The sequence below is a fragment of the Parus major genome, chromosome 13 (assembly GCF_001522545.3).
Source record: "Parus major isolate Abel chromosome 13, Parus_major1.1, whole genome shotgun sequence".
In the NCBI taxonomy this organism is placed as follows: domain Eukaryota; kingdom Metazoa; phylum Chordata; class Aves; order Passeriformes; family Paridae; genus Parus; species Parus major.
In genome coordinates this window covers 14,547,208-14,564,379 of record NC_031782.1, presented here as the reverse complement: position 1 = coordinate 14,564,379, position 17,172 = coordinate 14,547,208, and the positions used below count along the sequence as shown (strand labels likewise).

Sequence of the window (17,172 nt, the reverse complement as noted above, 5' to 3'; positions counted from 1 at the left end):
TAATCCCTAGAAAACAAATTGAAACACCTCTCAATTTGTAATTAGAACATAGATCAGAATTAATTTTTATGCACAGGATGATACCAAAGGCCTGAATTTCTGACATTTGCACCCCCATTCTCACCATACAGTCTCACTTTTCCTGAACCTTTCCCCAAACATGGATGCTGGCATGGATTCAGAGGCTGCTTGTGTATAGATGGGTTAAGAGCAATGACTCAGCCTTTCTGCTTTAACTAAAAAAGAAACAAACTTGTAAAAGCAGTGATTTTCAGTGTATCAGACAAGGTTATCCTAATAAAACACAATAGCTCTGTGATATCACTCAAGCCAATGACACCTAAATAACCACACAGAGAGGTGTGATCTGTTCTTTGCCAGTTACTCGTTAACCAATCTTCATTAATCATAAAAAATGTTTTTACATGATTCTTGATTCTATAACTGCAATCTCCCAATCAGTGTTTTGCTCAGGTGGCCTTGGTCCAGCTACTGTCCCTTCTTTTCTTACTAAGATATTTTGCAATAGCAACTGATGAGTTGGAGGTTCCAGGCTGAGTTTACAGATGAAATCTCTTGCAATATAATCTCAATGTTTCTGGAGTTTTTAAATCTTTATGAGAAAATTTTTCATTTACCAATTAAAAAATATTTTTTATATAATTTTCATCAGAATATTTCAGCAGTTCATTACCTTTGGGAATATATTTTATAATAATCTCTGGGGTAAATACAAAATGAAAACAAATGTAAAACTAATTAAATATATTTCATTTGTTGCAAGGACTGACAAACAGAACTGAACAAAACCAAAAATCAAATTCTACATAAAGCTGTTTCACTGCTTTTCAGACCTAATTCAAAGTCATTTATATCATACCCAGAATAAATGGAAAAAATGTTAATAAAGAATGCAGGAATCAGAACTCATTGATTCAATGTTAATCCTGTGACCGCAGTACCATTGCATCAGTAGCCAGCATTCCAATTCTGTGCTAGGTTTCATTCCTTGCAGTCACATGGTATTATTCAGAGCAGAATTTATCACATAATTGATTTGTATCAATCACTAATCACCTTACATTAATGCTGTTAATGAAGTTACAGTCAGGTGGTGATTTAAATAAGATTGTGAGGCACAGCTTTCCTTAGAGCTATTAAGAAAATGGCACTACCAGCTCAACTGTACTCCTCAAACCCAACACCTGAAGTGTAAAAGCCATGATCTGTTCCCCCAAACGCTCCTTTTAGTCAAGAGCAGGAATTTCTAGAAGCTCAGACTCCAAGTTGCTTAAATATCTTTTATTTGGAGACCATGGCTTTCTGCTTGCTGCTCTTAACCTTGCAGCTAGGCACAGATAACGTGATGCTTATCTGACAGGCAGGAGGTCTGGCAAGCTGCTTTCCAGACTCAAAAACAAGCACTCCTCTGAGGATTGGCCAGCAGGACACTGGGGAGCATAAAGCTGGCTTGGACCCTCCCCGTGTCCCAGTATATCAAGCTCTAAGCTTCATTGACTCCAGTATAGTGGCTTTAATCAAGATTTTTCATGCTTCAGAGAACAGTACAGCTGCTAAAGCTTCTTTAATAAGGGTTTTATAGCTGAGGAAGCTGAACAGGAATTAGCTGAAAAGAGATGACTTACTTCTGGCCTTATTAAGCAGCAATTTGCTATAAGTCAGGCTGCAACATTGTTTTGCTCTAACATGAAAGAGGAATGTTGGTTGAAGTGATTCAGTCAAGTCATTGATTCGCTGCCTGTCATGTCCTACATTTTCTCTTGCAGTACCCTTCAAATTCAGGAAGCCCAATGTGCTGTGCTAAGCCACAGGAGAATGTCCTACATTTCCAATTTCCCATCAGGTCAAGCAGATGCAGCCAGCCATCTTCCCAGGACTCAGTGGCAACATGGCCTTTATAAAGCTTACCTTTAGATTGCATAGCGTTGTTTATTAAATGAAATTAATTTCCTATTACCTAATTGAGCCCATGTTGGCAATGTTAACAGAGTATCCTGAGAAAGAAAGGCAGGTCTTGCAAAATGGACACAGCCTGGAATTTCAGTGAATTGAAGATTCTTCAACAGAATATATTTTACCTTTGCAGACCAGTATCATTGTAGTAGATTAAAAAAAAATCCCTTATTGAAGATCAGTTTATCCATTTTTAATTGGCACATGTCTGGCCTTACCATAATTCTCACAGTCCCAGAGGAAATATGATCAAGACTGAGGAAACACTGAGCATATGGGACATGGGATGGCCCCATGTGCACCTGCTCAAGGAAGTAAACCCTCTTATTCCTCCCACTAACCAGGACAAGGAGAAGCCCTTGCTGAAGCAGAACAGAGAATTTTTTCCCAGAGTGGGACATTTTCAGTCAGTGGTGGATGGGCCACAGGACAAGATTATGCAGAGGAGGCACATCCATGTGTTAAATCTTGAGGCACCTGGCTCCTGATGGAGAAGGACTGCCAAGCATTTTTTTTTGTTAGCTTAAAGTTGCTTGATGTTCTCAGCTTTTGACCTTTGGGATTAGTCCCCTGCCAGAGGCACACCGCAGAACAGCACCAGAGTATTATCCTTTTCTTACCTTCCCTTTTCTACTTTTCCCACACAAAGACAGATCAGGGATCAAGCTAAACAGATTATTTCCTGCTGGCACCCACAGCAAGGTAACAAATCCAACTATTCTACAGCAAATGTGCGCTCTGAAGATTCAGTAGTTTGGAACAGAGGAACTATGAAGAGGAGTTAGAATGTGCTGAATATATATGATAACCTGCATTTCCATCTGCCTCCTGTCTTAACTCTGAAAGGCTCATCTCCTCTCCACTGACCTCACAGGAGGAGTAGGGATTCTGTGAAATGCATGGAAGTGCAATACCATGTGCCATTCATCAGAATCTCACCACCAGCACCTGGAAGTTCATCACATATCCTTTTTCCTCATGCACCATAGTCACTCTTACTATTTTCTTTGTAATTACCTCAAAGTTTCCATTCAGGCCACAAAGTTAAAAACCTCACAAAATCTGCTTATAATGAAAGTATATAAATCTTTCACTTGCAAACTGCTCATTAAGACTATTCCCACTGTTAGCAGAATCTACTGTTGGTGAATACTGGGTCAAAAAGCTAATTCCCTTGCAGTCCTTTTACTGTCTCCTTAATGATTACTGAGAGTCTGGAAATGAGAGCAAAAAGTATTTAATTCTTTATTCAACATGAAATTGTCTTGATTTATACTCTTGAAAAATTAATAAAATGCCTCTGAGACAGTCTATCTCTGCTGCCAGGCTTGCACAAAGTATCTGCTTTATCTGCTGAGCTGTGCAGAACTGTAATAGAGAATAATACTTCTGATTTCAGTGCTGCATTTACTGTAAATTTCCATTCTTCCAGGAAGCTTCTGACAGACATATTTAGCATCCCAGACCTGACTTCAGGAGGGGAACTTACCTATTATTTGTTCCACTAATACTTTTGAATAAAGACCTAGTAGTTGATTTTGGTGCCAGGACTCAAGACAGAGATGGGACCTGTGCAAGAGGCTGGAAAAAACCAACCCCTCCTGAGCTCACAATAAAGGCACCATCCAGATGTTCCTTCTGTACCAGGGTTCCTCTTTCCACAAACCACAACATCCCATGCAGACAGGATAGGATTTGCATTCCTATACAAAGCTTAGTTGGGTGTTGTCAGATTTATCCAATTCTGCCTGACAAACAGCATCCCAACTATCCTGTACTTCATTACCTGCCACATATATTTAATTAAAACTAGTCCAACATCTTTGTTATTATCAGTGATGATGGCACAGACTTCACCACCAGTCACAGACTAAATGGCATCATGAACAGGATCCTTCACAAGGATCTCAGGGAAAAAGTAGAATGTGCTATTTCAAGGCTTTAAAACTTTATGTATATTTTCTTGGCAAACCACTCATTTATTGCCCTGCTGTATCCTGTTTCCTTATGATGTTACTTTTCTCTCCTGTGAAACCCTAGTCTGTCCTACCAAAGAGAAACACTGTCAAAACATGTACATCCACACAGTTTAGGAAGGAGATTTACATACAAGGTAATATGAACAAAACTGTGGAAAGTCACCATGTTTCTAATGTTAAAACATCAAGGAGGATTAAATGTGTGATCTTGGAGACTGGAGCTGCTGTTCAAATGTTCCAGCCCTGTATTATTGATAATTGTTTTCAGCTTCAGAAGCAGTCCTTGTTTGCTGACTTTCAAATAACCATTGAAGAAGTTAATCAGCAGCCAGAACAAAACAGCTTCCAGAAGGCAGTGACAATGAAAAGGAAGTCAAGCACAGTTTCTGCACCATTTTTTATCCCCTTACCTTCATAAAGCCTTAGCCCTTAAAGCTGGAAATGCTCTTTGCTACTCTGTCATGACATGGCTGTACTGCTGAGTTAGAACTTCCATGCACTAAAAACGCTAAACAGCCAAAATAAGAGAACAGCTGGAAAGCAGTTAGTGAGCAATGAACTTCTCTCACTTTACTACAAAGCTCTTGAAAAGCTGTCCTCCCACTTGCCCACAAATCCAGATGCACACATATGCACAATGCATACACAAGTTCAGCCTGTTTGCATGTTTGCAGACCAGTTCAATATAGCACAATCTTTATCACTGATATGATGAAATGTCTTTGCAGACTTGCCTGTTACACACTTCAGAAGCAGCTGAAATAGGGTTCTGGTAGCCAGCAGGCTTATATTATATCTTTTACCTCTGACTTACACAGCAGAGAGTCTATTACCTGCATTTTTCACAGTTGGATATTTTAAGTGTGATTTTGGGCAGCAAAGATAGAAAGCAAATTATTGTCTTTTTCATTCCTCTAAAATAAACCCACTCTCTCCTTGGAGCTTATCTAGAAGCTTGAAATTGAACTAATGAATATGTCAGGAGAAAACACAAACTGGACAATAAAATGCATACAGCAAAGGCTCTGAGCATCCTTACCCTAGTACATAATTCAAACAAGTTGAAATTAAATATATTTAAACTCTTCCTCACTTACCTGCACTAATAAATATCAACAGATCGTGTAACTTTGTTTCAGGTGTACCATCAGATGGACAAATGTTTCTCTCCCTGAGTGAAGAAGGGATTTCAGAGAGGGCCCCTTGGTGAGCCCTGCTCTGAGCCAGCAGCCCTCAGGGCACTCAGCTTCCAAAGCCTTCGTGTGTCAGGAAGGTTTCACAATATGCAGTGATCTCTAAAGAGAAAATAACAAAATATTTAATGTTTGCAATGCCTCATAACACTTTATTTCCCAATTTGCATTCAATTTCTGTCAGCAGCTTGCAGTATTTTCATCATCCTCCAGCCCAGGCAAACCCTGCAATTCCTGCTCCACCTGAATGAGAAACATTGAGAAGTAGAAGGTAACTGCTTTAAAGAGCACAGCAAATCCATAAATACCCCTGAACTTGAATGCAACAAAAAGCCAAACTACAAGACATTTTTTCCATATTTCATAAATACTAAATTGGATACAAATAATAGAATTTATTACATATATGTTTTCATTCTGAAGGCTTCCACAGACATTACATGCAAATGTTCAATTGTAACAAAATACCAAACTCTGGACCATTTAATGAGTTCATTGATTTTCAGAGGTGTCAGGCAGGTTGTAGCTTTGCTTGTCCAGTTGTTTCTTCTGCCTAAAGAAAGATGCACTTCTGACTCTATTAGTTCATTTGCTGTAAATCAGAGAAAAAGGAAATAGAAAAGACCAGCAGGAGAAGCAAACACCAAGGTTGACAGGAATGTTAAATGAATTTTCTCCCAACATTCTGCTTAAGATCATTTCAGTAATAAGAGTGAAATAAATTCCAGACACTTTGTTCTTCAAGTGAAATATTACCCTTTTATTTTGCTAAAAACAATTCAAACAGAAAGGAAAGAATGGCTGCCAAAAGTTCTTAATTAACGAAGACCCCTAGTGAGGATGAAAAACGCACACATCCAACCTCTTGGCATTTATTATCATAGCTCCTGTCAAGACAGGAACAAATTGTTCAGCTACATTGCAGAAGTTTTTAATACAGAATACATAAAATTTAATTCATGGAATAAACCTCTTGGCAACTGCTTTCTAGTTAAGTAAAACTGGTTTCTTTCCAGATCACTGATCTTGTTTTGTAGGTAATTACATTTAAAAATTATGCTTTTTCTCAATATTACTTTGAAATATCTTTTTTTTTTTAATAGATAATTACATAAAAACAGGCTTCTCAGTTCTTCTGATATAATTTTTCATCAATATTTAATTATTCTAGTTACTCTCTATTAAAAGGGCCCATATTCTGGAGTTTCATACCAAAATTCACTGTGGCTGGGACTCCTCTGAGCCTTTTGCTAACACCTACAACAAAACAGATAATCAGATTTTTTCTTTCAAGGTCATTTTTTGAACAAGAATTCTTCTTTGTGCTAAATTGCTAAAACAAAAGTAAAATTCTGAGCGGAAAATATGCTTTCTCCTTGTTGTTCACCCAGAAACTAAAATGAATAGGAAATACAAAAACACTACCATGTGCAAGAATATCCTGTTAGTGTCCAAGGATGTTAAAACTCCAGACATCAGATGGGGCTGTAGTGCAAAAGAGCCTTGGCATCCATGTGTGACCATAGAGGAGCTCCTGGCCATGCTGGCTCAGAGACCAACCCCTCTTGTGACTCTGCATCTTCCCTGGAGATCACTGCTCCTAACCCCTAGGACAAATATTTAAAGAGACAAAGAACTAGTTTGTGAGCTTGAAAGTTGGGTTAATTACTGAATAAATATATAACTAGAGAAGATAGAGGTGCATTTGGCTTATTTGACTAAAAATTCAAATGGCTGTCCTGATCTCCAGCCATGAGTGGAGATAACTGAAATTTCCAGACACACCGGAAAATGTGTAGGATGCAAGATGTGACTTGAAATCTTATCTCATTTCCACTGACATGCAGGGATGTGTCCTGGCTTTAACAAGAGTGATGAAGGCTCCTAAAAGTCTCTCTATTAAAACATCAATGCTCAGTCTGCATCCTAGAGGCTCAGTATTGCCCCATTACAACACTGTTTCAACAGCCTGTGGAGCTTTAGTGACAACACCAGGCAAGAAAAGCAGCTGTTATCAAGGAAAAGATCACCCAGCTCACTTCCTTCTATTTCCTTTAAGTCCAAGGTAAAAAAAAAAATAAAAAAAAAAATAAAAGCAGTAAGGGCAAGACAAGGAATTCAGCTCCTCTCTCTCCTAGAATAAGGCAAGTCATCTTTTTAAGGTGGATATGAATGAATATTAGTTCAGAGGAAGCTTCAAAGAAATCTACAAATGCTTTATTCAAGCAAAGGCCCTAATTATCTCATCACAATCCCAGTTGTCAGGCAACAAGGACAAAGATGCTGCTCCAGATGGTTTCTGCTTCCAAAAAGTTAGTGTATACCTATAGAAATAGGAGCATAACTACAGAATAGATGAGTCTTAGTCAGATTTAATCTACAGCACTAAATTCAAAGAAGTTACCATTTCAAATGTATTTTTTCATTAAAGACTTGAGTATTTCCTAATTTAAGCACTGCAGCAAATTCCTGTTTCTTCTTACCAGCTCTCCAGTGCCATTTGGGAATGACACCAACCTCATAATTATCCCTTATTATTTGTTTTTGACCCTTTTCATTATCTCTTCTCTGCTTCTTTAGAAAATTCATTTTAAAATTACTGATCTCACTGAAAGCCTTGATGTTTCACTGTGTTCTTCTATCCCAAATCTTTACTTTAGCACTCCAGTTTTCTCTCTAATGAAGATTTCAATCACTGTTTGCTTTTCTGTCAACCACCCTGACTGGCTGAGCATAATGAACTCCCTTAACCGCAGGGGAAGCCACTGCGAGCCTGTCAGGGTTAATGGGCTCACGGGCTGCTGATTTCACTGCACGCTCTCCCAAAGGAGAGTCCTGCAGCAGCCTGACCTCCACTGCCTGCCAGGAGAGGGAGGGCAGGAGGAGGGATGGCCGAGGGAGCCAGGCACGCTCCTGTGTTTTCAGTAAACACTGCCTGGAAAATGGGCCTGCTTTATAGCCCAGATTAGAGACTAAGATAGACAGATAGATAGAGAGCAGCTGGCTGGGATGGAGAAGCCCTGTGAGGGGAACTGCAGGGCTCACTTGGGGAAGAACGTGCCAGGGAATGAGGCAGCAGTTGGTGCACAGAGCTGTCGAGCAACAGGGGTAGCCGAAGGTTGAAGCAGGGGTACAGAATTAAAGCAGTGGCATTCTCCACTACCATCAAAGCTGTGCAGCTACTCAGATCCTGCAGAAACCTACCTTCCTGCCTTCCCACAGCTGATCCTGCATCTGAGCCTCACTCGCTGCAGCTTCAGAGCTCCCTTTCTAGAATTTTTTGCGAGGGCAAGCACATTACAGGAACTGCAGCTCATCTAGGCACGTCCCAGTCACCACAGGCACTCTTGGTGGAGGAGCTGAAGGCAGGTCCCAGCTGTTTGGTGTGCAGCTGCACTGCTCAGAGGCTTGAACTACCCAGCCCCAAGCCAGCTGAGAGCCTGCAGTGTGTAATTCCTCCTGTCTCCACTAATAAAAGAGCCTGACCCAAACTGATTTGTCTGCAGAGAAGAGCAACACGAAATACATTTGCAGACAAGGCACTGAAAAAGCAATGCAAGTTACTACCTGTCTGCCAGAGAGCTGACCCAGCCTAACTGGAAACATGGGCACCAATGGCACCAGGACAGGATGTCCTGTGTGGGAAAACAATGGGGATGTGAAGATTCTTTGGATTGGTTTGGGAATGAAGTTTTGGGAAACATGCAAAAGTATCTCAGCAAATATAATTACTATGTATGGAGCAGGAAAACCAGTAATTTCCAGGATACATAGGCACATGTGGGTATAGAGAGTGACAGGGGATTATGACTTTCTTCTTTCTGAATTCATAAAGATGACATTTCACTGCAAAGAAAGATCTGTTCATAAACTGATTTTGAAGGAAATAGCCTTGAGGTTGCTCTAATCCTGCCAGGGAGATTCAGTACAATAAGTCTCAGATCACACCACTGGGTAGGAAAGCAGCTAAGACAACAGAAGCAGCGGGTAAGAAAGTCGCCAGTGGATTTGTGGGCCAGGTCCTCAGCTACCCCAAACAGGCTGCAGTGCTCTACCTGCAGATCTGAGACGTGGTTTAACTCTCAGTGTTTGTGAGACAGGGACATGGAACAGCCCAGAAATATTGTATTTCTTCACACTGCTGCTTTTCCCAGGAAGCTTCATAGCATTGCTTATATGAAATGCTGGAGTGAATCTGCATCTCTGAGATGTCTCATTTTCCTTAATGCTCACAGTTAACTGAAATATTAAATATATAAAGTGCCACCCTTTTATTATTTAAAGCCTAAATTAACATAATTACCATAATTAAGACAAATGCTTTTTCCAGTCTATTATGTCTTAGCTTTTCCTGAAGGCAGATTCATTATCTTCAGGCCAGCTTTTATCTAACAGTGAAAGCATTATTGAAATTGGTACCATTAATGTTCATCAAGACATGCACATCACCACTTACCTTGATATTACTGATTTCTACCCTAATTGTCTAGGTGAAAAATTTTGTGGCTCATTAGGAAGACCAAGTGAAAAGGAAAAAAACCCCAAGAAACAGAAAAGGCTGTACTAGCAAAATTAAAAGTAAAGAAATCTTTAACACAGATTGAAAATGTGTTAAAACAGTGGTCAAAACCATAAAGTCAAACCTCACTATGTTTCCAGTTTGGAAGTTACTTAGTGTACAAAAAAGAGGAACAAAAGGGCTCACAGACATTTTTAACTAGCCAAGTGGGATACTGTAAGGAGATTTGCAGCACAAGCTTGCTCCCTGGCTGTATTCAAGCCCACCCTGAGAAGCACCAAGGCCTTGCCTTGATGACAGTAGACTTGGGGATATCTTGATTATGTCTCTCTCTCAGCTGCCATGATAAACACAATTAATTAAAAAAATGAAGTTCTGATGGGCTTCCCTGCAAAGCAGAGTAACTATGAAGACACACTGCTTGTAAAGGAGCTGCAGCACAACTCCTCTGCACCCATAGCCAGTGACTGAGGTTACTCCCCAGTACTCAGCCACCTACAGCTATCTGCACAGAATGTGACAGCTTTTATCCTTCAGAAAAAATAAATTCCAGTTTAACGCTTCCTTTTGGTCGAGAACTCATATTACAGTGTGCACTCATAAAAGGAGTGCTATTTTATTTAAATATAATGTCTCAGTTACAGCAGCAGCAATATAAACTTTACTGAAAGTTTTATTGTCACATAGCATTCCTTGCAATAAAGGCACCTCAGCCACTCTGAATGCTTCTGGAGAGGATTGCTCTCGGGTAGGGTCAGGCTGGCAATAAGCATAACTCAGTTTGCCATTCCCCTTAGTACAAGAAAGTCCTTTCTATGTCCCCTACATGTTTTCTTCTTTCTAAAAAGCCCAAGGAAGTGCTCAGAGGTCTGGGCAGTGCAATACACTGCAGTGAAAGAAGGAAAGCAGAAGGACAGAACATTCTAGATGGACAAGGTTGGAGTCACTGCATTGCCACTGTCCCTACACATTCCTCCAGGACTTTCAGGTTCCCAGACCGCGAGTGTGCCCTCTGAACAATTCACTGTGTTTGCCACCACTAAACCTTTCCCAGCAAACCTGAGCCCTGGCAATTAGGTACTCAGAGAGGATCAATTCTGGCACCAAAATTAATGTTCAGACTTCCAAAACTTTTCACCACCATGCTAAAGTTAAGGGTCTTCATTTGGTGCATTCTGCTGGAAGGTGAAAACTCAAGTTCCAGTGTGAGAGGCTGCCCACAGTCACAGTGGCTGCCCACTGTCAAATCTGTCCTTACAAATTAGTTCTTATCAGAAGTCAGACCACAGGCAGAAAGTTCAAGTGGGGTCTTTGTGATCTGGATAGCTGGTTTCCATTTTTAGGAGTAAAACCCATTAAAATATTCTACCCTGATTTTCTTTTCCTGTTTGGTGAGTTTGTGGTATGCCAGGAATGCCAGCTGTTCATTTAATACCTCTCATGACTGTATAGAGACAATATTCCTTTCACTACCTCATTACTGAAAAACTGGCAAGATAAGGGTAGTGCAGAGCAGAACCTTCCCATGGCAAGGGGTGCTGGCCACAGAAACACTGGTTTTCTGCTACAAATGATCAATCTGTGTGGCAGTCACTTTGTTGGTCCACCTAGAAATGTGGTTCTGAGATTATTCATTTCTGGAACCGAAAGACTGTTGTTAAGTAATAAAAAGACCAGCAACTGTCCTGACTCTTCTCCAAGGCAATTTCCCTTGATTGCTGAAGTAGCCAAAACTCTTATCACCTTTTCTGGAAGATCAGAAATGTGCATCTTTAGCAAAACACACCACATGCCAAACTGGTTTTGGCAGACTTTATCATAAATTACCTTAACTTTCTATTACATTCATATAGAGTCCTTTACCCCAGCAGACAATTATTTGATTGATCCTTTTCCACTGTAAACAACCAAAACAGCCGCTCTCGTGATTCCACTACTTATATCAACAGGGCCTACTCAGCACAGCTGTTCAAACATTTGTTAAATCACTTCACAGCAAATAACAATATGGTGCAGCATGCCTGTTCCTCATTTCAACTTAACCATAGTAATATTTAGCATCCACTAAAAAAACATATGCTGTATTCACAAAAAAAAAGACTTCATTTTAATCAACAGCAGCCTGCAAGTCTCAGAGGATACTGGAAAGTTCCAGAGGTAAGTGGAGTTTTAAAGGCTGTGAAGGATGAATAGCTTCATTCATCCTGAAATCTAAGTCCTAAGAATGTGTACCCAGAAGTTCAAACAATCTGACTTTACACTTTGGTGCCCAAAGGCTGCACCTGATTCTGCATCTATTAATTTATTTTTCATGCATTGTAGCATAATCCACAATCCACTAAAAATACCAGGAAACTGTTGTGATAGAAGAAAACAGTGAAAAGAATGCCCAGCACCAACACATTAATGTGAGAAAACAGAGGCATGAAGTGACTCACAGAAATAAAATCATCTACTAAGGGAGCAAAATTCAATTTTTTAGACTTCTTTGCTGATGTCCAAGCCACCAGACCTTTCTGAGTTCCCAAATGTTTCCTGATCTACAAATTCTTCCTGCTGCACCCTTAAAATTTAGACAAGCAAATCTGAAAATTTTGTCTTACTGAGCTCTGAGTAAAGAAGTATTTCTCTCCCTGCATCTCTCCCTTTCCTACAGGGACCTTAGCAAGAAATTTATGAATTACACAAGAAAAGAAACCATCACCTGAACTGGCTGGTGCCTATTCCTGTGCTCCTGCTCCAGGACTCCAGAGCACACTCTAGACACAGGTTTTAGATCAGCTGCTGCCTGGCAAAATATCAGCCGGGCAGAACCCTGTTACATTTTTACACAGCTGAAGTATCCACAGAGCCTGTTTCCTTGCAGAGTTCTGTTCAGTCTCTTTGATAAAGATCTAGTGCAGCCTGCTACTGACAGAAGAAAGAAGTAAAGCTGCATTCACCTGGCAGCACGAGACCACAGCTCCTTTCTCAGGACAGCTCTGACTACACACTCTGTGTCTTTGGAGAGTCCATCCCAACTTGTTTCCCTCTTTTTATCTTCTCTTTATAGCCTTACTTTCAATTGACAGAAATTCCCAAATCTTTCCATTGTTCTGTTTTCCTCCTTGAGAACTGCACAAGGCATTTTTCAAGTGTAAAAATTAATTTAAAGATTCTGTTTCTAGGACTAGATTTCAATATGGACACATTACAGAATCTTCCAAATTACAAATAGCATTGGAGGATATAAAAATCTAGTTGTGTAGAGTGGTATTTTTGAGCATTTAGGCTGTTATCTCTCACTGGAATTCAGTATGACTAAATTCTTTTGAACCATCTCAAAATAATAAACCATAGAATATAGTATTTATCTATGAAAATAAATAAAGATTAGACACAACCCCTTTTAAGACCACAGTGGCATCTGTGACCTCTTACAGATTTTTATAGAGTTATTTATTCAGTTGACAGTGTGTATTTGGAGTGTATACACAGCATGAGGAGTAGATCTCATGGGTGATACAACTTTGTTGTGAGGACTAAGGAAATGTAATATTGGAAGTTCTCCATGAACTGTCTATAAAAAGGTTTTCCCAAAAGGTTTTTTGTGGGGGGAGTGAAACAGAGAAATGTGTACATGCAGTTTGGGTTCAGCAAAGACCAAATCTATATTGCCTTTTCTATTTCAAGATCTCTATTTATTTAGAAACCTAATTTCTCAACCTCTAGTTTGCATGCCTTTGACAACCTTCATTCACACCATATGCAAATACTAAATGTGTTACTGTTAGGAGTAACACAAGATGATTTATTATTCATTGAATCAGATGAATCTGCTAATTCCAGAAGACTCCAGTTTTGAATTCTATCAATATTTGCATTACCAGTAACTGGAGTCAGCTAAGCATGTAGCTGGTTCAGTTTTATGGAGGGCTATTAGAGGGGGTTTAGTTTTGCATATTTAATATAGACTCCTTTGCAATCTCTAAGGAGACTGCTGACTTTCTGCTCTTCTCTTGGCCACTTCTGGCCACTGCTGGAGGCAGGATCCTGAGCTGGAGGGACCCCCAGTCTGACTCTATGGAGCTTATTAAACGTTACACAGGTATTTTATGTAGAAAGAGGAGACAAAAGTTATTTAAAATCTGTATTAGCAGGGCTCTGCTTCACACTGAATATCCTCCATTCTCCGAAGCAAGACTGTAGTTAGACAAGAATTGTTAAATAGCTAAATTAGTTGAAAATATAAAATTAATCACTGTTGCCTCTCCAAGCACAGCACTTTTATGTAGGCTTAGAAATATTTTCTGCTTATATTTTTGCTAAACTCAGAAAAGCATAAAGCAGTTGTAGCCGTGGCAATGCCATGAGAAGCACTCCCAGAGCAGCAGGAGTGTGCACGAGGAGCTGGAGCCAGGCTCAGGGGGCTGCTGGAAGCAGCACAGCCACAACCCGAGGGGATCGGCTACACCCCTGAATGCGCCACTGCATCTCCATAAACACCCATTGTGCTCTTTCAATTAACAACACATCTCAAAGCTGAAAACCATGAATGTGTACGCTTGGAACATTTAATTTGGGAAATTGGGAAAGCGTGCTCATCTCCTGTGGCTCCTTTTTCTCGATGTTCTTCCTTAATAAGGCCTCAGCATTTCACAGCCACTGAAGAATTCAAAGAATGCCATTAACCAAGATACCACCCTGATAATTAAAACTAAATCCTTGTTCTGAAAGAATTCTGTAGCAAATCTCAAGTCTTACACACAGAAACTCCTTTTCAAGCCAAAATATTACACTTTTTGTTTTCTAGGTGATGTCTCAGACCGTTTTTTTTCCTTTTATCACTCTTCCCCGATAATTACTCCATCACAATCATGAAACTGTATTATTATTCTTTCATAACTTACAAACTCCAGTTCCCAAGTTTTGGTCTCAAGTGTTTGTTCTCTGCTTGCTGGGCTGCTTTTAGAGTATGGCTATACCTGTATTTATCACAAGGGAGAGAAAAGGAAAGGGAGGAAGGGAAGAAATTATAAAGGGAATGGTGGATGAAATGAATTGCTGGAACTTATGTTCTCTTAGGGCAAGGAAGATCAATCACTGAAAAAATGGAGAAAACCCATCAAGAATAGCTCCCACACACTTCACCTACTTGAAATGTACATATTTTCCATGATTTTTCTATTTTTCTGGACAGACAGATGAAAACCGAAGCTCTGGGAGTTGTCACACACAAAGACTGTGATCTGGAATTCTGTTTAGCACCCTAGGACAGGCAGGAAGTCAAGAAAGCCTTTTGGCTACCAGCAGTGAAAATGCTGATGCATTCACACTGAGAAACAAATGTGGGCACAACATCTACACATAAATATTTCAGGAAACCTGCCTCCTCAATTCAAAAAGCTAAGCCTTGCCTCACTATTAATGTTAGAGGGAAAAACTTATTAAATTGGTCATAAAACCCCATTTCTCTGAATACAGCCACCAAGTGAATTTCCCTGAATACCCCATCAAAACAGAGATTAAATCACACAGTCATTGATCACTGTATGAAATACAACATTTGTACCCTCAGTCTTGTATTGAAGCACCTGGCACTACTTATGGGCACAATTTGTGAATTTTATGCCTATCTGAATACAAAGGGTGTCTATAAAGGAAAAGAAATTGATAAATACAGTCATATCAGAATTCTTCAGTTCTCTGGATTGCCACCAAAAGTTTCAATTCTCAAAGCTTCTCCAAGCTTGTTTGGCTATAAGACTTCACAGAAGGGGAAGAGTTTGTGAAATAACTAAGCCTGGAGCTCAGAAACTACATCTCATTTCAAAAATGTCTGAAATGCTCTCATTTAACAGTTTCTGAAATGAAATACAGCAGACTTCCAGGGCTGCAACATCATCTCTTCATTTGCAATGCAAAGTTTTACAAAAGCTTAATGGAATTTAAGCTGGTTTTTTTGGTTTGTGTTTTTTTTTTTTTTGCTCTTAAATCCAAAGAATCATCCTTCTAGATTCTCAGAGACTGGCCCTGGCAATGAAAAAGGAGGCTGAAGTACTTCATTTTTGTTAGATACCATATCTTAGAGCAGTGTAAGACAGAGGATCACCCTGGAACTTGCTGCTCATCACCTCAGTAAAAAATAGTCTGCAGCACTGCTGCTTCACAGACATTGACATGATCCTTCCAAATGTAACAAATCGCTTTACCTTATGGGATTGTGGCATTTCAAAATATGCCCATTTGCTTTCCTGCATCAAAATAAAAAATGTCTAGTGCATTGTTACACCTTTTCAGTGGGTATATTAAGATCTAACCATATACCTGAGATAATGACTTCTTTGCTTGCTAGCAATTAATGTTGAAACAGCACAAGATACGAGAAGGAAATACAGCTTAAGAGTCATTTTCCTGTGCTATAAAATGCAGAACTCTCTCTGCCATCTTACCCTTACCACAGTGCTGTGGGTGACAATGCTGTAAAACATGAAGCATTTTTGTTGTTGTTTGTAAGGGTTGTTTTTTTTTTTTCTTTGTTTTTTTGATTGGTTGGTTGATTAGGGTTTTGTTTGTTTTCATTTGGATTTTTGCTGGTTTGGTTTGGGTCACCATGTTTTCAAACTGGTTTGTGCAGACTGAGAGTACTGAGATTCCTATAAAACAAGAGTTTGGAAAATGAATTTCAGTTACAATTATTTCTGGTTTCTCAGGCTTTAGAGCCATCTCTGCAACCTATGAAGCTGTTTCATACCCTCACAAGATTTGTGATCTAAATTCAAACCAGGAGCTCTAAAAAGCAGAGAGATGCAGTCAAGCTCTAAAAAGCCAAGATTAGCTACACTTTTGTTTAAAAAGAACATTAAATTCTGCACCTGAAAAGCACAACTCGCTCCATATGAACTCCCTTGGAGTAAAGACCCAGTTTTGCTCACTCTTGTTCTGTAAAATGGAACCGTAATTCAAACGTTTCATTTATTTGGTAGGATTGGGATAATGTTAAAATAGTATAAATCTATGACCTGAAGTGCCCAGTGCAGGGGAAGAACCGAAGGCTTGGCTGGGGTCGGAATTCACCCCCTGGGTTTATGGGGGGAGCAAGGCCAGCACTCCCCACCCGTGGGGAAATACCGGCACTGAAGGAGCAGCTTGGGCATATCCAGAACAATCTGCCCAATGTTGTGCTGCTCATCACCCGCCCAGCGGCACAGACATCCCTTCCTTCCCCATCTCCAACCTGCTCTTTCCCCCTGCAGCAGGAACCGCCGCGTTCCATGAGCGAGCCATTGCCTGAGGGCAAAGTGAGGGCTCGGGAACAGGACCCTGCTGAGGGGTAGGGCCGGTTCTGTACCTCGGCACACGCAGGGGCTGCTCCGCTCCTGCTCCCAGACACGGGACAACGATGGCACTGGTGGCACTGGGGACACTTGGGGCACTGAGGGCACAGAGGGCCCGGGCACCGCCGCGGCTCAGGGCCGGAACAGGCGGGAAGGCGGGAGCGGTGTGGGGGATCAGCGGGAGCGCTGTG

The 17,172-nt window shown here is 40.3% G+C and overlaps 1 long non-coding RNA gene across 3 annotated transcripts in view; it reads right to left on the bottom strand.

Annotated features, from left to right (window-relative positions):
* Positions 1 to 17,172, bottom strand: part of LOC117245099 — a 51,628-nt gene extending 34,456 nt beyond the window's left edge. The window contains exons 1-2 of one of the 3 annotated variants that reach the window (XR_004499321.1): positions 16,996 to 17,172; positions 5,051 to 5,248 (exon numbers count right to left, since the gene is read on the bottom strand). This is a non-coding gene — a long non-coding RNA (uncharacterized LOC117245099). The remainder of the gene's footprint in view (positions 1 to 5,050; positions 5,249 to 16,995) is intronic. The other 2 variants (XR_004499323.1, XR_004499322.1) reach the window with 2 other exon arrangements.